The 25419-nt window shown below is 42.9% G+C and overlaps 1 protein-coding gene across 1 annotated transcript in view; it reads right to left on the bottom strand.

Annotated features, from left to right (window-relative positions):
* Positions 1-24549, bottom strand: part of LOC121865849 (sphingomyelin phosphodiesterase-like) — a 47349-nt gene extending 22800 nt beyond the window's left edge. Inside the window, exon 1 of the mRNA XM_042365402.1 lies at positions 23968-24549. The gene's annotated coding sequence lies outside the window, so the exon portion shown is untranslated. The remainder of the gene's footprint in view (positions 1-23967) is intronic.
* Between the last annotated feature and the right edge of the window lie 870 nt (positions 24550-25419).

Below are 25419 nucleotides of genomic sequence, written 5' to 3'. Positions count from 1 at the left end.
GTATGGACCCCAACCAGTCACGTTAGACCCTGGTGATGTTGGGGCCCATTTGACCTCCTGTTATCAAGGTACACACAATATAATCACCTCTTATAGGTAATGAAACACACACACACCCATACACACACACGTACACGAGGAACACACACACACTTACGTACACGAGGACACACACACACACACACACACACACACACACACACACCAGCAGGTTAGGCACGATAATCCCGTAGAGTTGTGTGAGTTTTGGTTAAGTTAAAAGTCAGTGATTTGATTTAATTTGTGTTGTATATTATGTGAGGGAAGGAGGGAGGGGTGGTGAGGGGGAGGGAGGGAGGGGTAGGGAGGGAGGGAGGGAGGAAGTTGGTGGTGGTAGTGAAGGAAGGCAAAGAAGGAAGGTTTAGGATGGTGAGGGAGGGAAGCGAGTGAGGGATCAGGGAGGGAAAGGGAGGGAAGGGGAGTGTGAGTTAGTAGATGGTGATTGGCGCCGTGCCAAGCTTACACCTTCCCTCCCTCCCTCCCTCCCTCTTTCCTTCCTTCCTTCTCGCTTATATACATTTTCCTTTCCTCCTCTAACACTGCAACTGTCACCACCACTATCATCATCACTACTACTACTACTACTACTACTACTATCATCACCACCATTTCTCCTTTGTGTTTCGGCAACCAGAACAATTTCTACAACGATTCGGTGAACGTGTGTGTGTGTGTGTGTGTACGTATAGAGTCTAGACACGAGACAGACAGACAGACACGGCTTTGATCTTACTTTGTACCTGTTCAATTTCTTATACGGTATAGGTCTGGTCTGGATGACACACACACACACTAGTACACAGTTTCCTCAATGACTCAACACCATGATAAGTGAATTTGACCCATAAATGTGGACTCAACGACGTGGGATATCTTCAACATTCACCTTCCCGCAATGTTGAATGTTTTTGTTATCATTAATCCGTAATTCTTTTGGTTAGAACGATGTGTTATGTGTTTGTTTCGTTTAAGTCATTTGGTGGATAGAATGTTAGATCTTTCTGTATTTCTCTCTTTTTATAAATGAAAGAATGACGTGGACTTTATTTCTTAATGTTGGTGGTGTAGAATGATGGGTATTGTGTATTTCTTTAGGTCTGATGAAGGGAGAATGACTGGGGTGTTTTAAACAGGTCATTTCGTAAGTTAGAATGATAAAGGTTTGTGTTTGTGGTTTTTAATGATAGAAGAATGACGACGTTATTAGAGTATCGCCATTGGTAACTGGTATCGTTCTATCATCGTTATTCGTCGTCACTCCACAAGGGAAAGTTTAAAGAACGATAAGAAAATATTTACAACATTTACATTTCCTTGCTGGAAGTAAACGAATGAAAAGTGAGAGAGCAACTCGGGAGAGAAAGTCAATGATTCGCTTTTGTTTTATTGTTGACATTCACGTTTGCGAAGGAATAAATGCAAGGGTTGTGGTACTTATGATTTGGCGCCAAAGACAAAAGCGTAACGTGTCGATAGATATAGGGATTCTGGTACTTATAACTAGGCGCTGAAAACAAAAGCATAGCGCACCGACAAGTCATGTATAGGGATTCTGGTACTTATAACTAGGCGCTGAAAACAAAAGCATAACGCACCGACAAGTCATGTATAGGGATTCTGGTACTTATAATTTGACGCCAAAGATAAAATCAATGTGTTAATGAGGTCTACATGCCACCAAAAAACAAATGCAGGATTCTTGTACTTATACTTTGGTGCCAAGAACCAAACCAGTTGTCGTTAAGGAAAGCAACAGTGAGCGTCAAGAGAAAATAGACGCGCAAGAGGTTATAGAACATAATAATTTGTCGCTAAAAGTAAGAGCAGCGCGCGTGAAAGGAAAATAGAATTACAGGGTTTCTAGTACTTATAATTTGGCCTGAAAAACCGAGGCAGCGCGCATGATGTGAAATTTGACATACCTGAGTTTCTGTACCTATAATATAACACTAAAAGAGAAAATATATACTATAGAATCTTCTGGCACCTATAATTTTGACGATGCATATAAAAACAAATCATAGGGCTTTAGATATTTATAATTTGACGCCCAAAACAACAGAAAATGACAATAATAACAACAAATTAATAAAATAAAAGCGCGAAACGAAGAACTCTCAACAGTTCATCATGAAAGAGAAAGTTCTTTTTCCCTCGCAATTTACAACAAATTCCGCCTCCATTTTTCTTCCATTCCACTCGCAATTTACATGAATGGAGTTTAGAAAGTGGAATTGAGAGAGAGAGAGAGAAAGAGGAAGAGAGAAGGATGGTAACAGGAAACAAATGCTAATTATAGGTAAATGGAAGAGAGAAATAGAGAAACAGAGAGAGAGAAAAACAGATAGAGAAAAACAGAAACAGTGAGGGAGAGAGAGAGATAAACAGTGAGGGAGAGAGAGAGAGAGAGAGAAACAGTGAGGGAGAGAGAAAGGTACCCTAGTGGACACCACCCATCCACCAAGGCCGGGCAAGGACGTCTCCACTCTACTACTACTACTGATCCACCGTCACTCATCCACTTATATCCTCCTCTACCTCACTTATACTTACAAATTATACTTACATACTTTAGATGATATTAAGTAGATAATATACCTGTTCTGCCTCACACTTACAAACTCCACTTACTTACTTACGATGCTGAGTTAAAAGTGTTAAGTAAGAGGCTGTAAATACAAGGACGTTACCACACACTTAACCACTACTTTTCGTTCACTTAAATCAATGTTTCTTACCACCTCTATCTTACTTAACATACTTATAATTATTTATCTAACTTTTAAGTGAATTGGGAGCATAACGTAGAGATATTGGAGAAAATGGTGAGATATTGGGGAAAATGGTGAGATATTGGGGAAAATGGTGAGATATTGGAGAAATCGGTGAGATATTGGGGAAAATGGTGAGATATTGGAGAAATCGGTGAGATATTGGGGAAAATGGTGAGATATTGGGGAAAATGGTGAGATATTGGAGAAATCGGTGAGATATTGGGGAAAATGGTGAGATATTGGGGAAAATGGTGAGATGTTGGAGAAATTGGTGAGATATTGGGGAAAATGGTGAGATATTGGGGAAAATGGTGAGATGTTGGAGAAATTGGTGAGATATTGGGGAAATTGGGGAATGGTGGTGAGATATTGGAAAATATGGGTGAGATATTGGGGAAAATGGTGAGATAGATATTGGAGAAATCGGTGAGATATTGGGGAAAATGGTGAGATATTGGGGAAAATGGTGAGATGTTGGAGAAATTGGTGAGATATTGGGGAAAATGGTGAGATATTGGGGAAAATGGTGAGATGTTGGAGAAATTGGTGAGATATTGGGGAAATGGAGCCGTAGTTTTGGGAAAGGGGTTTATAGTGAGTAGGAGTCAGCTGGTTCACTCCCTATCAGGTGTTTTTCGGGGGGTCTAGCGCCTCACTTACCTCCCCCCTCACCCCCCCTCACCACCCTCTCCTTCCCCCTTCCCACCCACTACCCCCCAACCACCTTCAAGTTGACTGTAATCGTGGCGTAACCCTCAGGCCAAGCCCTGTTACCTGCACCTCTCCACTCTCTCTTCACTCCTTCCTTCCTTCCTCCCTCCCTCCCTCCTAACTGGTGTGTTAAGTGAAGGTATCTTGTTAAGGTAGAGTCTCAGTGTAATTCTAACATTATTTTAGTATTTACCTCAAGTCAACCAGTTACATACATTCTTACACCTAACAATAACCTAACCACAACCTAACCTAACCACAACCTAACCACAACCCAACTTCAACCTAACTACAACCCAAACCTAACATACAACCTAACCTAATCATTCTATTAATTCACGCTTCCTCATCTGCCCAGTGTCAGTCCAGTCTCCATTACCCACATGACGTTCAGACTATGTAAACAAACTCAACATGACCAAATTTTTTCTTGCAGGTAATTGGAGGTGAGAGAGAACGCGTCTGCTATTGGGCGAGTGCAGGTAATAGTGACGTCAGCGTATACCTTTCCCAGTAGTAGTGACGTCATCGTATACCTCTACTAGAAATTATGACGTAATTAGTATTGTTGACGTCATTAGTAGTAGTAGTAGTGACGTCATCGTATACCTTAACTAGAAATTATGACGTAATTAGTATTGTTGACGTCATTAGTAGTAGTAGTGACGTCATCGTATACCTTTACTAGAAATTATGACGTCACCATGATAAGGTCGCAGGATTGGTGGACCGTCCGTGTGAAAGTTGTTACAGTATTCCTGACGGTAGACGGACCTGGAGAGTGTTGGGGAATGGGGAAATAGGGAAGGTAATGGGGTGTGGGGTGAGGGGGTGTGGGAGAGAGGTGCAAGATAGACCTAACCTAACCTAACGTCAACAAATATATACATTAAAGAACCTGTACAGTACATGTCCAATACGAAAATAAATTAACGACCATCCGAGTAAACTAGATCATTAAGCTGACCAATCACAGGAAGGATGGTATTAGCATTAAAATAAACTTCAAAATCGTTATAATCATTTAAAATCACTTCCGGATAAACTTATGTAACTAATCATTAACCAATTACTACTACAATATCTTTTAACATCAATATAAGACAAAGAACATTAAGAAAAATGAAATACTAAATAAATAAACATTACTCAATACTTAATGTAAATATGTAGTGTACTCTCTCCGACAGACGCGGGAGTGAAGGGCCGCTCATCTGTGCCGAGGTAACTTGTGGCTAGTGTCTTATGGCTTTAAAACCTCAAGATTACTACATGATTAAAAGAATGATGAGGTTTATTTAGTTGTCTTCTTGTTTATTGTACGTAAGGTTGATAATAATAATAGTAATAATAATCATAATAAAACTCTATCTATATATTTAGGGTGTTTTAAAGAATGTTAATGTACAAAAAAAGTTAACAGGAAGATATTTTACCATTACGACGTAGATATATTTACTACCATTACCTCACAATTACTTCACTACAGATGAGTAAAGAAACCGCGTATGTCTGTTCTCTCTTAATGGCTGCCAGTCATCAAAGAAAACGGAGGCGGACGATAGGTGAGAAAATGGAGGCTGATGGGTGGGTAGACTTAGGTATTCACGAGGCACGCGTTACTCTATCGTGGCGTGAGTCTTTGTGTTCATGTGGGGGTGAGTATGTGTATGTGTTTTATTCGTACATGTGTGTGTCTATGTGCGTGAATGCGTATAGCAGTCGTGCGTATATGTGAGTAACCGTGGTTCATATTTCCACCCTCCCTCACACCTTTCCGTAACTGAAAAATGTAGATTCCTTCACAGAGAAAAAATAGGGCGACACTTTCACATGAGGGGGGAAAAACCTGTTACCCACGTCCTGTGTACGTTACCACCCCCCCCCCCCAACGAGTACAGTGTTACAGTGGTGTGTCGTTACAGTGGTGTGTCGTTACAGTGGTACTCTCGCTCAAAAGTGCTGTTCAGTTCACCACAAAGTATTAATTCTACATCCACCACACTGTGTCCACTCTTAGTTATTAAGTGATGATTTTATTGTTATGTGTAATATGATTCTGTTGTTGTTGCGTCAGGGAAGTGAAGCGACTTGTAAGCACTGTTAGCTTTTCCCGCCAAAAGTATTAACTGTTTACAATAATGACGGAATAGAATGTAACGCTAAACTGCAATGTTGACAAATGTGACGTCATAGTTTTGCTCTAAAAGTGGTGTTTACATGTATGACGTCACATATTTCCCGCTAGAAGAACATTGTTGATAAACACCCTCCTGTGAGGCTTTTATCCAATAATTTCTCTTTTTACTAGTGACGTCTAAAGAATAAACAATTAAACATGTAATGGTAACCTTCCTGTTGTGGACTCTATCTTTTCTATTGGAACTATGACGTCACAAGCGTAAACACCCCCCCCCCCCCTGGGTGTTGTGTTGACTCGCTCAGCTGTTGAGAGTAAACATTAGCTTCCCGCCACCGACCAACCACGTGCCGGGAAACTTTTTATTTACGCGTATGACGACACAAAAATAACACCTACCTTAGGTTTAATTAATAAATTGTAATACTTTTAAAAGGAATAAATAAATGAGTATATTGAGAGTATTTGGTGATAATGTGTTAATGAGGGGAGACTGGAGCTATGGGCCAGGGTTGATTATATCATTTATCGTTGGGTGAAAGTCTGTGTTCGTAAGATGACTCCAGATTCACAAAGGTTCGCACCGTCATTAATTTCTCTCGTAAGTAAAGATCATTAAGTATAAGTGTACGTAAAGTATTAAACGCCAAATATCCTCACTTATAAAGACAAAATGGGATTTTTATTATAATATTTTATCTTAAATCATCACTTAAAAGAAATAACTATCGTACGAATCTCTGTGAATCAGGATCATAGTTAAAGAAAGAAAAAATAAAAGACATTCACGTGGGATGAAATCAGTCAGTCTTAGTAAGTGTACAACATAACACAGAGATAGTGAGTGTATGTCTCTCCTTCCCTCCCTCTCCCCGCACCTCACTGATGGAAGGTCGTCGTGTGAGGGATATGACTGGGGGTTAATAAAGGTTGACTCGTGTTAATGGTGTCGTTAAACTCAAGATCTGTACTTACACCCGCGTTAAGGTCTCTCCTATAGTGTAGTTTATTTTGTACAACAACAGCAACCATAACAACAATAACAACAATAATAACAACTAACAACAACAATAACAACAATAATAACAACTAACAACTATCAACCATCAATAACAGCTACTACTGCTACTACTATTACTACTACTACTATTGATAATAATAATACGACACACACACACACACACCTCCCACACACCTCCGCACCCCACACACACACCTCCCACACTCTCCTTCACCCCACACACACCCTACACACACCCTAACACACCCTACACACACACACCCAACGCACACACCCTACACAAAGATAATTACATCTTCAAATTTACTTAAATTGGATCATATAAAAATAAATGTACCTTAAGATTGGTCACTTACTCATAAATTGGTCACTTACTCATAAATTAATGTTTCTTGTCACTTCCCCAATTTGGTGTTGACATTACGTAGAGAGAGAGAGAGAGAGAGAGAGAGAGAGAGAGAGAGAGAGAGAGAGAGTTACCCAGCCATGAGTTAAATAGTACAGTCAGTCACCTGCTAAAACCATATGTGTGTGTGTGTGTGTGTGTGTGTGTGTGTGTGTGTGTGTGTGTGTGTGTGCCCTACATGGTTTCTAAGTCCTTACATTCCCTTTCTAGAGACCGCCTGGGCTCTTGAAACCGTTTACGTGTTCTCTTGAGGTTTTTACTGAGAAACACCGTGATTATATCGTCATTTTCAGCTGGTATCTTATCCTCCCCCGACCAAGAGCATAATGTTTTCTGTCTGTTTTAATTCACTTTAGAAACCGCTACGATATTGCTTTTTATTATTAATTGGTTTCTAAGTCCCAGATCCTCATTACAGAACCACAATGGAGCAATATGGCCACTCAAGGACCATAATTACACCATGTAAACCACGAGACACTTGCAAAATGGATGTTATCGAGGCCGGAAATGCTCCCTCCAGGGCCCTGTAAAAGTAATGCTTGCTCTAGGGCCTTGTAATGGTTTTATGCTCGCTCCAGGGCCATGTAACACTTTTATGCTCGCTCCAGGGCCCTTTGGTAAACATTATGAAACATTAAATAACTTATGGGAGTTTTTGGCGGGAAATACACACACCACACACACACACACACACACACACACACACACACACACACACACACACACACACACACACACACACACACACACACACACACACACACACACACGACTGGGGTTCACAAGATCTCATACGATATAACTAGTTGACACTCACTTTCTTTATTTTCTCTGTCTCTCTTCTGTCTGTCTGTCTTTCTCTGTCTGTCTGTCTGTCTGTCTGTCTGTCTGTCTCACACCGGCAGGTCAGTGTGGTCTACCTGGTAACGCTTAAGGCCGTGGTGGAGTGTCAAGGGTGACTCAGTCTAGTTGTGGTACACTGTGGGAGAGGAGGAGGAGGGAGAAGGGGAAGCAGAGGAGATGCAGAGAAGAGAGAGGAGAGAGGTAGAGAAGAGGAAGAGAGAGGAAGGAGGAGAGAGGAGGAAGACTAGGGATACAGGAAGAGGAAGGAGGAAATAGGAAAAATAGAGAATTATTGACACAACCTTAACATGCTCTCTCTCTTCTTCCCTGCAAGATCAATATGGGCCTGCAGGCGGTCTAGTTGAGACACTGTGTACCTGGTCTGTCTCGCCGCAATTCTCAGGACAGCCGCAGTCAACCTTGTGGGAGTTAGTGAAAGTGCCGCAGGCGTCCACTCTCTCTCTCTCTCTACTATATCTATCTCTCTCTACTATATCGTCTCTCTCTCTCTCGCCAGTCAACATCACAGTCAACAAGTGGACAGTTAAGTTGCATCAGCTGACTGTAACTGACTGGTACTGATAGACTGTTTGAGTGGAGTCATTGTTGATGGTTTGTGTTAAGTCATTTATATACTCAGTTACCCCCTTACTACCCCTCACCCCCTTACTACCCCTGCGCCCCTAATACCTACTCCCCCCTTACCCCTGCGCCCCCCACACACCCCACCCCTCACACACACCCCCCTCACACCCCTGCCCCCCACACACCCTTGCCCCCCCCCCACACACCCCCGCCCCTCACACACCCCCCCCCCTCACACACCCCCCCCCCCCACACACCCCCACCCCCACACACCCCCGCCCCCCCCTCACACATCCCCACCCCTCACACCCCCTGCCCCCCTCACACACCCCCCCCCACACACCCCCTGCCCCCCCACACCTGCCCCCCCACACCCCCGCCCCCCACACCCCTGCCCCCTCACACACCCCCCCCCCACACCCCCCACACCCCTGCCCCCCCCACACCCCTGCCCCTCACACCCCTGCCCCCACACCCGCCCCTCACACCCCCACCCTCACACACCCCCACCCCCACACCCCCGCCCCCCACACCCCACCCCCACCCCCGCCCCTCACACCCCTGCCCCTCCACACCCCGCCACCTCACATCCCCCACCCCCCACACATCCTCATCACACCTATCCTACCCTCCTAACTCCCACCCTAACCTACCTACTCCTAACCTAACCTCCCTCCTACCCCCTACCTACCTACCCTACCCCTACCCTACCCTACCTACCCCTACCCCTCCCCTACCCTCACCTACCCCTACCCACCCACCCCTACTCTCATATAACCCAACCTCATATAGCCTTAACTATTCACTAACCAATGAACTACGAAAATCCAGAGGCTGTTTTGCGAGAAATGATGACGTCAGAGAGAAAGCAAAGATGATTGGCTAATTTCTTGTGGTTATGATGAAGGTACACAGGAGGTGGAGGAGGAGGGAGGAAGAGGGTGGAGGAGGAGGAGGAGGAGGAGGAAGGAGAGGAGGAGGAGGAGGAAGAAGGAGAGGAGGAGGAGGAGGAAGAAGGAGAGGAAGAGGAGGAGGAGTTACATTTCATTTTACTTACGAGATATTATCATGCAAGGTGTTTACAAAGTCCCTTGATGTTCGTGTTTACAGAATTCATTGGGTTAGGTTAGGTTTTGTTTGCTTAGGTTACATTACGTCATATTATGTTGTGTTAGGTTAGGTTGGGGCCCATTAGGACTGTTACACCTAATTGAACTGGGGCCCATTTGGACTGTAGCCCTACTTAACCTTTAATTAGCAGACCTTCGGGGAATCCCATCTTGAGCAACACACGGGTGATCAACTCAGGTGACCGACTATTAAGGCAACACGAGGGAGAGCATGGTATTTCCTGCCCCACACACACACACACACACACACACACACGGTACACACACACACACACACACACACACACACACACACACACACACACACACACACACACACACACACACACACACACACACACACACACACACACACACACACACACACACACACACACACACCATCTGTGAGGTAATTACTAATAACCACGTGAGGCCCCTCATAAACACCATCTGTGAGGTAATTACTACACCACGTGAGGCCCCTCATAACACCATCTGTGAGGGAATTACTACACCACGTGAGGCCCCTCATAACACCATCTGTGAGGGAATTACTACACCACGTCAGGCCCCTCATAACACCATCTGAGGGAACTACTACACCACGTGAGTTCCTCCTAACACCGTCTGGGAGGGAGTTACTACACTGCGTGTTTGCTGTTCAACACCTACATTAATCTGTATGTTCACTGTATGTTCCCTCACCTTTCTCTAATGAAGGCTTTTGTTAAACCACCAATGTATGTAATAAGTCATTTATGTCCAATGTATATTTTCAGCCGTCGGGCTGCAGTATTTTTTCAATAAACCGTTAATTATTATTATTATTATTATTATTACACGTCTCACCTTAACACCTAAAACCATTACCTAAAATCCTTAAGTCTTACCTTTAAAACACCTAAAATCAGTACCAGTTGAAGACACGTAAACCTTAGACACAGACACAGACACTCACACTCCTGGAACGACGAGTGAGTGAGTGAGTGAGTGAGAGTTTTGGGGCAGTAGGTATAGAGGTTACTGAAGGTGATGCCCTTGAGGTACTACTACAGGAGGGAGGAGGAGGTCATGAGAAGGTGGTTCAGTTACTCCCTGAACCACGAACCCCGAGAGATTCAGACTCGCGAATCCGAAGCATTTAGTGATAGAATAATGCATCACACACACACACACACACACACACACACACACACACACACACACACACACACAGCACACACACACACACACACATGTCACACACACACCAATCTCCTCTTGGGAACGCTAAAGATGGAAGACTGCACAAACATGATTAAAGTCTCTAATTTGTCTGCTAACGTCCAGTGTGGAGAGGATTATACTGGAAGATCGTGACCAGACTGTGGATAATGGTGTCAGTCAGGAGGTTGGTGCTGTGGGGTCAGGAGGTTGTGCCAGGGGTCAGGAGGTTGGTGTCAGGGGTCAGGAGGTTGGTGTCAGGGGTCAGGAGGTTGGTGTCAGGGGTCAGGAGGTTGGTGTCAGGGGATGTCAGGGCTTGTAGGTTCGTGTCAGGTGGTGTGAGGTATGTAGGTTGATAACGGGGGATTTCAGGGGTCAGTAGGGGGTGTCAGAGCCTTCCAGTTGGTGTCAGGGGTCAGTAGGGGGTGTCAGAGCCTTCCAGTTGGTGTGTTAGGGGGTGCTGGGGGTTAGTAGAGGGTGTCAGGAGTCTTCCAGTTGGTGTCAGGGGTCAGTAGGGGTGTCAGAGCCTTCCAGTTGGTGCCAGGGGGTGCCAGGGGGTCAGTAGGGGGTGCTGGGAGCCCAGTTAAACACAGTAGAGGGTGTCAGAGTTCCCAGTTGGTGCTGGGGGTCAGGAGGTGCTGTATTTTCAGTTAGCCAGGGAGTGTCAGGGGTCAGTAGGAGGTGTCAGAGCCTTCCAGTTGGTGCGTCAGGGGGTCAGTAGGAGGTGCCAGGAGCCTCTTTCAGTTGGTGTCAGGGAGGTCATTGTAGTCAGTAGGGAGGTGTCAGAGCCTTCCAGTTGGTGTCAGGGGTCAGTAGGAGGTGTGCCGAGCCTTCAGTTGGTGTCAGGGGTCAGTAGGGGATGTCAGAGCCTTTCAGTTGGTGTCAGGGCATGTCAGGTGGTGTCATTCCTGAAGTTAAGTGTCAGGGTCTGCCAGGTTAGTGTCAGGGGGTGTCAGGTTGGTATCAGGGGTTGCCAGTGCCTGTAGAAATTAATATACGTTGACCTGACCTCATAATTTGACCTCATAAATTCTAGAACAATGATATGCAACATCTTCAGTACACTGGTTCATGTTTTAAACAAGTTTTTTTTTTCTCGTATTTCAAGTTTATAATAAGGTGCAATTTGATTTAGTTTCTTATATCAAGGTTGTAATGGGGTCGTGTGTGTGTGTGTGTGTGTGTGTGTGTGTGTGTGTGTGGAAGACCATTTCACAATGACAGACAGACAGACAGACAGACAGACAGATGACAGATAAGAGGAGCAAGTGACAGACAGACAGACAACCAGACAGACAGACAGACAGACAGAGATTGCAGACAGTCTTCCATCTCTTACACCCCCCTCCTAGCAAGTCAGAAAGTTCAGACATTCTCGCCACTTTCACTCAAGAAACCACTATGTCTTCTTCACCCATTCATCTACCTGTATATCCTCGTAACTCTAAATGCAAATCTTCACTACTGTTCATTGTTCATCACTACTGTTCATTACTGTTCACTACTGTTCATTACTGTTCACTCATAGCCGTAAATTGTTCATATAATTGTTCTCTGTTTCTTGTGGTAATGGTGTGTGTGTGTGTGTGTGTGTGTGTGTGTGTATAAATAAGTGTAAGTGTATAAATAACACCATCTTCCAAGTCAATCACCAAGTCAATCACCAAGTCAATAAATAACACAGGATAAACAGTCAATTAACTCCTTCACGGGTAACAGGTGACCTACAGTACAGTATATATAATCTCTCTTACCTGTTCTACCTGTTCGTAAAAAGTGGAGATAAGAGATATATGGATAAAAACTAGGAAGAGGAGAAGGAAGAAGAACTAGTTTGAGGTGTTGGTGATGTAAGAAGGAAGAAGAAGGAAGAAGAACTAGTTTGAGGTGTTGGTGATGTAAGAAGGAAGAAGAAGGAAGAAGAACTAGTTTGAGGTGTTGGTGATGTAAGAAGGAAGAAGAAGGAAGAAGAACTAGTTTGAGGTGTTGGTGATGTAAGAAGGAAGAAGAAGGAAGAAGAACTAGTTTGAGGTGTTGGTGATGTGGGGAAGAAGGAAGAAGAAGGAAGAAGAACTATAGTTTGAGGTGTTGGTGATGTAAGGAAGGAAGGAAGGGAAGAAGGAAGAAGAACTAGTTTGAGGTGTTGGTGATGGAAGAAGGAAGAAGAAGGAAGAAGAACTAGTTTGAGGTGTTGGTGATGAAGAAGGAAGAAGAAGGAAGAAGAACCTTAGTTTGAGGTGTTGGTGATGTAAGAAGGAAGAAGAAGGAAGAAGAAGAACTAGTTTGAGGTGTTGGTGATGGAAGAAGGAAGAAGGAAGAAGGAAGAAGAACTAGTTTGAGGTGTTGGTGATGTAAGAAGGAAGAAGAAGGAAGAAGAACTAGTTTGAGGTGTTGGTGATGTAAGAAGGAAGAAGAAGGAAGAAGAACTAGTTTGAGGTGTTGGTGATGTAAGAAGGAAGAAGAAGGAAGAAGAACTAGTTTGAGGTGTTGGTGATGTAAGAAGGAAGAAGAAGGAAGAAGAACTAGTTTGAGGTGTGCTGGGTAGAGAGGTAAGAAGGAAGAAGCATGAAGAAGAACTAGTTTGAGGTGTTGGGGATGTAAGAAGGAAGAAGAAGGAAGAAGAACTAGTTTGAGGCAAGTTGGTGATGAAGAAGGAAGAAGAAGGAAGAAGAACTAGTTTGAGGTGTTAAGATGGAAGAAGAAGAAGGAAGAAGGAAGAAGAACTAGTTGAGGTGTTGGTGAGGAAGAAGGAAGAAGAAGGAAGAAGAACTAGTTTGAGGTGTTGGTGATGTGTTAGAAGGAAGAAGAAGGGAAGAACTAGTTTGAGGTGTTGGTGATGTAAGAAGGAAGAAGAAGAAGGAAGAAGAACTAGTTTGAGGTGTTGGTGATGTAAGAAGGAAGAAGAAGGAAGAAGAACTAGTTTGAGGTGTTGGTGATGTAAGAAGGAAGAAGAAGGAAGAAGAACTAGTTTGAGGTGTTGGTGATGTAAGAAGGAAGAAGAAGGAAGAAGAACTAGTTTGAGGTGTTGGTGATGGAAGAAGGAAGAAGAAGGAAGAAGAACTAGTTTGAGGTGTTGGTGATGGAAGAAGGAAGAAGGAAGAAGGAAGAAGAACTAGTTTGAGGTGTTGGTGATGGAAGAAGGAAGAAGGAAGAAGGAAGAAGAAGGAAGAAGGAAGAAGGAAGAAGAATAGGTTTTATTTAGTGTTTGTTTTCGACATGTTGGGAAAGATACCTACATGGCGGCCATTTTGGATCTGGAGCAATGGAGGAATTACGACTGCTATTACTACTACTACTATTTCTTCTACTACTACTACTGCTACTACTACAGGTACCAGGTCTGTCTGCTATAAGTTACCTCCTTCACCTACGCACCGATAGTAACCTTTTCAAACAGGGTTGGGTGAAAAGTTACAAAGTTTCGCTGAGTCATCATCTTGTGTGTGTGTGTGTTTTGGTGCACCTCGGCTATGACGTCATGGGTGAGGTTGTGTGACGTCATGGGTAGGGTGTGTGACGTCATGGGTAGGGTGTGTGACGTTATGGATAGGGGTGTGTGACGTCATGCAGGGTGTCGTCACGGATTTTGAAAATGGTGGAAAGATGTTTGAATTTACGATTTATTTTGAGGAATTCATATTTTTTTTTGTGTAAGATTAAAATATACATATCTATCTATCTATCTATCTATCTATAAGACAGACAGACAGACGCAAAAAACCAGTTGACCGCCATAATTGACCTTTTCCATGAAGTCTGTCCATTGCGTGAGGAACCAATCATAATTGTACCCGAAGAAGAAAAAACATTCCCATTGGTCAGTGTTATGTAGGTCAGCTAGTAGGCACGACCCCGTCTGCCACATCTTCATTAACTACAATCTTTAAAACGATCAAAAACCTATAAAAAGTATTGCAGTATGTTTAGTTTTTTATTTGTTTGATTTGGTTTTATTTGTTGTGGGAGAAAGGTATTTGTTTTGTTTGTTTAGTAGTTTGTGAAGATTGTGTTTGGGGAGATGTGGCACCGTTGCAAATTTTCGGCGAGCGGTTGTAAACAAAGATTATGTAATGAGTTGTGGTGGGTGGAGGAGGTGGAGGAGGGGTGAGAGGAAGAAGAAGGATAAGAGGAAGAGGAGGAAGGAGGAAGAAAGGTAAGAGGAGGAGGAGGAGGAACGAAGAGGAGTAGGAAGAATTATGTATCATATTGACAGTATTTCTTTCGACCTCTTACTAAGTATTTCTCTCTCTCTCTCTCTCTCTCTCTCTCTCTCTCTCTCTCTCTCTCTCTCTCTCTCTCTCTCTCTCTTTTCCATCTCCCTTTCAATTTTCTCCCTCTTTCCTTCACACCAGCCCCCCCCCTCCCCCCCTCTAACCCCGGAGAATCTGCAAAACGTCCTTGTCTGACCCATGCCCTACTCTCTCCCCCTTCCCTCCCCTCCCCTCCCTCCCTCCCCACTCCCTCCCCACTCCCCTCCCCCTCCCCTCCCCTCCCCATTCCCCTCCCCTCCCTCCCCCCATTCCCCTCCCCTCCCCTTCATTCCCTTTCTCTCAGCCAGACGTACCGTTACTTGCTTCAGTGACCAACAACACCTCACGTGGGTAGGGTGAGGAGAATGAGGGTGAGGAGGGGAGGGGAGAGGGGAGGGGAGGGGGAAAAGTGAGAGGCGGAAAGATAGAAGGATCTCATCAACATTACTTGCCAGACGTTATACATACATACATACATACATACATACATGCATGATAGGTCAGAGGTCAAGGTCAAGTTTCACACATTGTAAGTCATCTGATAGTGTCAATAAGATCACATTCTTATTAAACTCTCCCTCTTCTTATTTCTCTCTATCTCCTTCTTCCTTCTTTTCCTCCTATCTCCCTATTCGTAATCTTGTGGAGGAAGTAAAACTCAGAATAAATCTCTATCGAACATTCACAACATGGGATCACTTGAAGAATTTCCACCCTAGCTTATTTCACCTCTCCCTTTCTCTCTCTCCCTCCCTGTCTCCCTCTCCTTCCCTCTCCCTCCCCTAGCTCTCCCCCTTCCCTACCTCACTCCACAGTTGAGTCATGGTAAGCGAAGGGGACATGGTACAGACAAGACGCCACCATTTCACCCTTTGTCTTAGTCTCCCCTAAAATTCCCCATAGAGCACCATAGAAAACGCAACCTTAGAATACCATAGAAAGTGGGAAATTTACGAGGTCTATTGTGGTTTAGATACGATGATGGAAAGTTTAATTAAAAGACGTTAATTGTTATTGTTGTGTGTTTCTATCTGTTATTGTTATTGTTATTGGGAGTGGTGGTAGTAGTGGTGGTAGTGGGGGTAGTAGTAGTGGTAGTGGTGGTAGGGGTGGTAGAAGATGTGAGTGTGACAACCTTTTCAGATTTACTCACGTCAGTAATCTCTCCTCAACACAAACCAGATTTTGCGTTTAATGGTGAGAGGAACACACACACACACACACACACACACAAACACACACACACACACACACACACACACACACACACACACACACACACACATACACTTCCTTCAATCTTGCAACATAGTGCTAAATTGCATACAAGAATAATTTCATATAGACAACGAGTATAACTTGCAATTTAGGAATGAAATATTATCTTTGGGTCATTGTGAATTACTTAATATTGTTGTTGATTATAATACTTGAACTAACATGGTTGTTGACTGTCTGAGTGTCTGTCATATAAACAAGTTTTTAATATGTCTGCATGATGCGCAACTCTTATCTTCACTTGTTTTTTTATTGAGGATTAGTATTAAAAAAATTAAGTGGCTGAATGGTCATAAGACTCTACTCGTGTCTTTAAGGTCACTGGTTCACTTCCAGGGTAGCCACAGTTCGCCCAGCGCCCCAGGTCGATTGCGATGCCTACTATACCATCTCCTTATATACTGGGAAGAAGGTCTTAATATACAGTGTACTATATCCTCACTGCCCCAAAACGAGTATATGGGACGCACTTTGACTGTATCAGTGTTTGGTCTCGCTGTGCATGTATCTCTGCCTGTCTGCCTGTCTATCTATCTGTCTATCTATCTGTCTGTCTGTCTGTCTGTCTGTCTGTCTGTTCGTCCACAAAATTCGAGAACGAGTTTATGGATTTGCACCAAACATGGCAAATTTAATCAACATATAACACACCTTCCATTATATATTTTTGGTGTAAATCCCACCAAATTTGTCCATAATTTAGAGATGAAAGAAAACGATAACATGAGACAGTTAAGAGGGGGTAACATTAATAAACAATAACTCACTTTTTTTTATTAACTCTGCTATGGACGGCACCGGTTTAACAATAAGACAGTTTTTTCAGGGGTTAAAGAGAACGATAATATGACACAGTTAAGAGGGGTAACTCACTTGTTCTTGGACAGAGTTTGTATCTGTTCCCATGATGTTTTAAATTCGCTTTCAGTGTGACGCAACTTATGCGTCGGTGATTCAGCAGAAAGGATTGTTCAATAGTTACGTAATTTCCTTCCTGTCTAAAGAAACATATTTTTTTTTTATTTACGGTACAAAAGAATACATATTATTATATAAAAGTCATTAGGTAATAGGTTAGGTTAAGGTTAGGTTTGAGTTGAGTTAGATACATATAATCAATAAACTCATCAAATTTATATAGATTATAGATAATACAGATATATAAACAACTTACTAAATTAATATACATATGCAGTACATCAATCCATAACCACCAACCAGCGTAAAGAAAAACAAAAACACATCGCGGGACTCAATTATTTTACATCTATAGTCTTTAGAAAAACAAAAACACATCGCGGGACTCAATTATTTTACATCTATAGTCTTTAGAAAAACAAAAACGCATCGCGGAACTCAATTATTTTACATCTATACACAAAACAAAAACGCATCGCGGAACTCAATTTATACCCTTCTTCACAAAAACAAAAACACATCAACAGCAACAACAACAAATACTAGATATTACTACATAAAGAAGGAAAAAATTAAATCATATCGCCACGTATTAAGACAATGAAAATAAATAAAAACTGGTTTGGCTATGAATCACAAGAGGCCAGTGTTGTTGAAGCCTTGCACAGTGTTCAAATGATAATATGACTGACAGGGACGGCACTTGTTTTAATCTATATATTTCTGTGAGTGAAAGTAAGAGTGGATACCATATGTATGATGATCCGGGTGAAGAAGAGATAGAGATAGAGAGACAGTGAGTGAGAGATAGAGTAAGGGAGAGGGAGACAGAGAAAGAGTGAGAGGCTACAGCGAGGATGACGGTCCGGATGGAAAAGAAAAGATAGAGAGAGAGATAGAGAATGTAAGAGAGAGAAAAAATGTGTGAGAGAGAGAGAGAGCACAAAGAGGCACTGTACTCGAACCTCTCCACTTCCCCAATTGTAAAGTTAGGTGCTTAAATACATCTGACTGGGAGTGTCCTGGGGATCGAACCAGCAACTGTTAGGGGAGTTAACGAGCTCATTATCCACTCAACCACCTCATTCCTACCCGTGGATTAAGATAGTTTAACCCCTTCAGAATAACTTGTAATAGAGAAACATTATACCTTACTGCAATATGACAAGCTTAACTTAACACCTGTGACTTGACCTTAATTAATTAACAGGTAATATTCTAAACAGGTAATGGTCGTGTGTTGTTCATTTATTGACTTGTTTAGTAATGAACTTGTACTCTTATGAACAGGGGGCTGGGTGGGGTGAGAAGGGGGCTGGATGGGGTGAGAAGGGGGCTGGATGGGGTGAGAAAGGGGGCTGGATGGGGTGAAGGGGCTGGATGGGGTGAGAAGGGGCTGGATGGGGTGAGAAGGGGGCTGGATGGGGTGAGAAGGGGCTGGATGGGGTGAAGGGGGGCTGGATGGGGTGAGAAGGGGGCTGGATGGGGTGAGAGGGGCTGGATGGGGTGAAGGGGGCTGGACAGGACAGAATGGGGCTGGATGGGACTGAGAAGGGGGGCAGGGGCAGGACAGAGGGGAGGGCAGGGCTGGACAGGACAGAAGGGGGAGCTGGGCAGGGCTGGACAGGACGAGAAGGGGGCTGGGCAGGGCTGGACAGGGGACAGAGGGGGGCTGAGCAGGACTGGACGGACAGAAGGGCTGATGGGATGAGAAGGGGGCTGCATGGGGCGAGAAATAATAACAATAGGGGCTGTTCCTCGCCACTTACAATTCACTTTACGCACAACACAGCTCTCTCTTCCTCTCTCTATCTCTCTATCTTTCTCTCTATCTTCCTCTCTCTCTCTATCTTCCTCTCTCTCTCTATCTCTTTCTCTCTCTGATGGTAGATAACTGTAATTGGGTCATTCTTACTTTCATGACGAGTGTCTTTGTTTGTCTGTGTTTCCTGACCATTTCGTGTAACGTTCTTGTTGTTTTGAGCTGTTTAGTGTGACGCTATTGTTGTTTTCGCTGTTTAGTGTGACGCTATTGTTGTTTTCGCTGTTTAGTGTGACGCTATTGTTGTTTTCGCTCTTTAGTGTGACGCTATTGTTGTTTTCGCTCTTTAGTGTGACGCTATTGTTGTTTTCGCTCTTTAGTGTGACTTTATTGTTGTTTTCGCTGTTTAGTGTGACGTTATTATTGTTTGCGCTGTCTAGTATTCCATGGTTTTTTTTTGTTATTTAGTACTTCCTTGTTATTGTTGTTTTTGCTGTTTATTGTTGTATTCTCTGTCAAGTATTCCATGGTTTTATGTTTCCGTTATTTAGTACATCCTTGTTCTAATTTTCGGTGTTTAGTATACGTTTTATTATTGTTTTCGCTGTCTATTATCCGTTCTGCTTCGATGCGTCCGTCCGTCCGTCCGTTCCTCCTTATATGACTAAGGTGAAATGGCCAGGTGAGATGATTCTTGTTTTTGTAAGTTATTGTGTTGTAAGTAGGTTGTGTGTGAGAGAGAGAGAGAGAGACGAAAAGGAAGAGAGACAGAGAGTGAGAGAAGAGAGGATAGGGAGAGATAGAAATAAAAAAGAGAGACAGAAAGCACAGGAAAATATAACAAATTAAAGTGAACGAAATTAACGCAACTTCTGGACACTGAACAAGACCACTGAAAGGTTTGGGGAAAAAAACTCGTTAACTTACATAACTCGGGAATAAAAAAAAATCGCAGTGAAAAAATTCAGCAAAAAGTAGATCGTGTACGTAAAAAAAATATTGAAACAAAACACAAAAACTCAGAAACGTAAAAATAATAAGAACTTAAAGATAACAAAACACAAAAGAATAACGCATCACATGATCATTCTACATATAATAATAATAATAACACGCATCTAGGGTCTCAAAAATCTTCCTCCTGCATATACCAGAACAAGCGGCAGTGATGGCAAAAACACGACAAGTTGATTCTTCCGTCTGGCGTAGGTGTTAATTAAAGTATTTTGAAAATAATTCACTGATAAATATGGATTAAAGATTACGTCTGTGTGTGTGTGTGTGTGTGGAGTAAGGATGACTATATGCTATCATGGCCCGACCTACTTGTATACTGGCTGTGAGGTTGAAAGTTCTCTCGTTCTTCTTCCTGCTCCTCTCTCTCTCTCTCTCTCTCTCTCTCTCTCTCTCTCTCTCTCTCTCTCTCTCATTTTACTGTTTATTATTATTATTATTATTATATTACTAAAAACTAAAAATTATCACTATTATCATTATCATCATTTAAACTCTTATATTCATTGACAACTTTTAACACTGCTTGCTTTAAGGACACACACACACACACACACACACACACACACACACACACACACACACACACACACACACACACACACACTCTGGAAAGTTAACACCAATACGTTACAACATGTTTTTGTTTTTTTCACACCTCTACCGTGACCAAGGAATCTCAAGGCTACTGAGGACACTCTCCCATGTAACAGGTGTGAAAAGGTGTGTATATTGTTCCCTGTTGCTACCTGTTGTGTGCGTGCGTGTGTGTGTGTGTGCGTGTGTGTGTGTGTGTGTGTGTGTGTTTGTGTCAGGTGAGACGTGGAGTAAATTAATACTCTTGATAGAACTTGTGTTTTGAACGAGAGAGACACGTGCAGTTTTGGTAAGGACTGATGTGTTGTAACTTGAGTTGTGTCACAAGGAACCAGGGTTCACACACTCTCATACCTCTTAGTGCTACACCTGTCAAGTGCCTCCCTTACCTGTCGAGTGCCATAGGGGTTAAGTGTCTCACCTGTCGAATGCCACAGCTGTTAAGTATCACACCTGTCTAGTTCCACACCTGTCTAATGCCACACCTATCAAGTTCCACACCTGTCTAGTGCCACACCTGTCTAGTGCCACACCTGTCTAGTGCCACACCTGTCTAGTTTCACACATTGAAGGTATTATAACACTTAGACAAAGAACCCAAACAGTAATCAGCTGACTGACCAAAACAATAACAAAGGAACAGCTGATCCGTGTAGTTCTGGACGGTACAATTGAGTTGTTTATATTCTCCAGGGAACAATGGCCTGGGAGGGTCAATATGTACAAGAATGCAAGCTAGATAATTTAACCAGGCGATTTGACCAGGTATTTTTTGACCAGGCTATTTAACCAGACTATTTGACCATCACCACACGTTTGTCCAGTCATCTCTCACCATCACTGATTCACACCACAGCCACTATCACCTCACCATCACTATCCGTTAATATCACCATCATTTCTCCCTCAATATCACCACCATGCACCACCATGCACCACCACCACCAGGTTATCGTTTTGCTCTGTTTCGCTGTACACAACCTCACGCCATTGGTCATTACGTAACCTAACGGAACTGTCTGTATGTACGGCTTTGGAGGAATGGTGGTAGTTGTGGTAGGAATGGTGGTGGTGGTTGGAGGAATGGTAATAGTTGTGGTAAGTGTGGTGGTGGTGGTGGTGGTAAGAGGAGAAATGGTGATAGTTGTGGTAGGAATTGTGATAGTTGTGGTAGGAATGGTGATAGTTGTGGCCGGTGTGGTGGTGGTAGGAAGGGGAATGGTGATAGTAGTGGTGATAGTAGAAGTATGGTGGTATAAGAGTGTTCGTGGTAGTGATAGTAGATTAGTAGTAGTTATAGGTTTGGTAGTAGTAGTAGTAGTAGTAATCACCTCCCATATAATTTAGAGCAGTGATACGCAACAAATTAACTCACACTCTACTCTTGCGTGAAATAATTATTGAAAGGATTAATTATCTTACGTAAGTTCATCTGAATGGTAATAACGATACACTTCCTGTCAGAGGTACTTCCTGGTGTTCGTGAGACAGCTAGACGGATTTATTGTTATTGTCGTCGGGTTCGTGAGACGGGAAGACGGATTTATTGATATTTTTGATGGTCGGGTTTATTGATGTTGTTTTATTTTGGTTTATTAATACATCTACAACTTAGTCTAGATTATTGTTGTTGTTATTATTATTATTAGTATTAGTAGTAGTAGTAGTAGTACCATTATTATTATTATTATTATTATTATTATTATTATTATTATTATTATTATTATTACGAGTTAATTTATTAATCTCTACAAAACCTTCCAATTATGATGAAAAAAAATTCCCAATTAATAAAAAAAATCCAATTAGGAATGAAAAACTATCGAATTTCCTGTCAAAAACCAGTTTAAATCGTGTTCCAGTTTAGGTACCTTAGGTGAATACATAATGAGGTCACTGACTGTAGGTAAAGATTAGGTGGTATTCGGGAAATCTCCAATCACCTGCGACTGGGACTAATCCTTTGTGAGTTTGTGATTCGAGGAAGGATTAGTACACAGTTTCTTTCTAATCCGTTCCTAATCTCCTCTTACCACAGTAGATAATCCCGACTGTCCAATTCTTTTTTTTTTACATATCAACGAATCAGTATAAGATTAACACACACACACACACACACACACACACACACACACACACACACACACACACACACACACACACACACATACACACACACACACACACACACACACACACACACACACACACACACACACACACGAATCCCCAATCATCTCTAATCCTTTCGGCACAGGAAATTGCTACCTACCCTTCCAATCTCCTCTTTCTGTTAATCCTACATACACAAGTAATCCGATTCTCTATAGGCAATAAATCCCTTCTGTCTAGTCCTATGTTGTAAAGGGATTAGCCCCGCATTCTCTTGACCCGAGGAAGTGTGTGGTAGAGATCGTCAGTGTCTGTCTGTTGGTGGGATTATGTCATTATGTTAGATCCAGGTTGGGTTAGGTTAGGTTAAATTAGGTTAGGTTAGGTTAGGTTGGGTTAGGTTAGGTTAAATTAGGTTAGGTTAGGTTCAGGTTAGGTTAGGTTAAATTAGGTTAGGTTAGGTTAAGCTTGGGGATTGAGTTGATAGATGTTATTGGACCCATTAGACCAAGGGGCCCATTAGAACTAGGGGCCCATGAGGACAAGGGCCCAGTAACCCAGGTATCAGTTATGGTCGGCGGGGTCCGGTTGTGGTGCTCGCCTGGTCAGTGTGAAGGTGAAAGTGTTCGGCCGCTGTCTTGGTCTTCCTGAAGCTTACACACACACACACACATGTACACGCTAGCACACGTACATACACACACACACACATACCTACACGTTGACATACTTAGATACACTGGCACAATATATTGGGTTGTGTACAGTTATGCATACACAGACACACTGACACACACACACACACACACACACACACACACACACACAGACACAGATCATACAACTGTACACAGACACACAGATATACACACATATACCCCACACACACACACACACACACACACACACACACACACACACACACACACACACTCACGCGCGCGGTCGAGAGTACACATATACCAGTACACCTTGACCTAGCCTACATATGTACACAGTGTTCATATGTACCTTGACCCCGTGCCCATATGATACACACGCACGCATACAGATGTACACATATGAACACCCACACACACACACACACATGAAAACTCACATGTATCTCTCTTTCTATAGTACACATGAACACAAGTACACCTACACACACAGACACACACACACACACGAACACACACGCACAGTACATATTTACTCACCCTCTCCAGACGTTGCTGAAGACTTTATTTCACCGTATATGTAATCCTCCTACACAACATCTCCCGCTCAAGTGGATTACAGCGAGTAGATGCGGATTTCTTCTCAACGCGAACGCCTATCCACCACATAGATGAGAAATGCGGATTTTCACCACGAACTCATTTCCCCTCGTTGTGGTTAAAGAAAGGGGAAGGTGCTTGTTGTTGTTGAGGATTTTTTCTTAACACAAACGCACTTTTTTTGTTGCCAAGATAAACCGGATTTTAATGAGGTGAATAAGATGAATCTCAACACGAACGCATTTCCTTCCTTGGGTCTAACTAGGTGGATTTTTTTTTCTAGTTAAAAATCCGGATTGGTTGACACGAACGCACTTCCCCAATAGTTAAGTTATATGTCGGGGCTTTAAACATGCGTGAATTTTCATTGCCTTCACAAATATAAAAAAATATGCGGTTTCTGATAAATGATGTCTTGGATTTTCAACGCGAACGCAAATCCTGTCGTTCACTGCTCAGAACCGACAGACAGACAGTCGTGTACACATCACACACACGGCGTGGGGTTGAGAGGCATGAGAGAGAGAAAGGAACCACTGTGGCCGAGAGTCCGAGACACACACACACACTCACACGAGCAAGGCTGGAGAGGCACTGACGTAAACACAAGTGAACGGGAGATACTATACTACAGATCAGCTGATTGAGGGGGGGGGGGGTTGCCAGGTGTCTTTATTTACAAACATTTTACGAGATAAGATAACACACAATGTAAACATAACATTTACCATAGAGACGAAATGATAAAAAAGTACTTTAGCTGGACAGTGAAAGTGAAAGTAATCATGGTCTTCAATGTTGATATTTGTTTTTGTTTGTTTTTTAATATAATGTAATGTAAATTTGCAGTATCATATGTAAGTTATTTGGTAAAAAAGTTGGGTTTGATTTTTTTTACAATGTGTGGGGAGGGGGTGGGGGTGGGAGAGGGAGGGGGGTGGGAGGATGGAACGGAGGGTACACGAGAGGCTTCCACAAGGACGAAGCCTCCAGAGAATGTTAGGCCGGTTCCCCGACCTACCTACCCACTTATCTATCCACCTACCTCTTCTGAAGGCCGTGGTGGAGAGAGGTGGTGGAGTGTGGTAGGTTTAGACTTGTCTGCTCTCTGATAATGACATAAGAATGGAGGAAACTGCAGCGGGCCTATTGACCCATACTGGGCAGTTCCATTTACACCCAACCCCTATCGCTCATATATCTATCCAACCTATGTTTGAAGCTATCCAGCGTATTCGAGTTAATGATGATGTTTGGTAACTTGTTCCACTCGTCCACTACTCTATTTCCAAATCAATGTTTACCTATCTCGCGCCTAAATCTAAATTTGTCTAATTTAAAACCATTGTTACTAGTTCGCTCCTGGTTGGATAGTTTGAATACCTTTGCAAT

The sequence above is a fragment of the Homarus americanus genome, unplaced genomic scaffold (genome assembly GCF_018991925.1).
Source record: "Homarus americanus isolate GMGI-L3 unplaced genomic scaffold, GMGI_Hamer_2.0 scaffold34354, whole genome shotgun sequence".
Classification (NCBI taxonomy): domain Eukaryota; kingdom Metazoa; phylum Arthropoda; class Malacostraca; order Decapoda; family Nephropidae; genus Homarus; species Homarus americanus.
Note: the sequence above shows the minus strand (reverse complement) of the source record. Positions and strands in the feature narration are given on the sequence as shown.